This window comes from Camelina sativa, chromosome 3 (assembly GCF_000633955.1).
Source record: "Camelina sativa cultivar DH55 chromosome 3, Cs, whole genome shotgun sequence".
Classification (NCBI taxonomy): Eukaryota; Viridiplantae; Streptophyta; class Magnoliopsida; order Brassicales; family Brassicaceae; genus Camelina; species Camelina sativa.
The window spans coordinates 20,710,594-20,710,947 of NC_025687.1; positions in this window are offsets into that span (position 1 = coordinate 20,710,594).

A 354-nucleotide genomic window follows, 5' to 3' on the forward strand; every position below is an offset into this window, starting at 1 on the left:
AGTCAACGGCTCGGTCAACTCGACCAGTGCTCGGTCGAGTGGCTGGTCGAGCTGGCTTCTCTCGTGCATTCTCCACTCGGTCGAGTCCTTCTCAGCACACGGTCGAGTGTCTGGTAGAGTGTGCGGTCGAGTTGGACTCTGGACCTTGATTCTTCAACCTTAACTCTCTTGTTTTCTCCTCAGGATTGCTTCACTTCTCCTCAGCATTGCTTCCATGCTCCTTAAGCTCCAAAATCACCTGTTTATGCATGAAAGGATGCAAATGCAAAGCATAAATACTCTAATGCATGATTAGTCCTAAAGCTACACAATAATGGCCTAAATGGATAGCAAAAGATGCAAAAGTTGTGAATA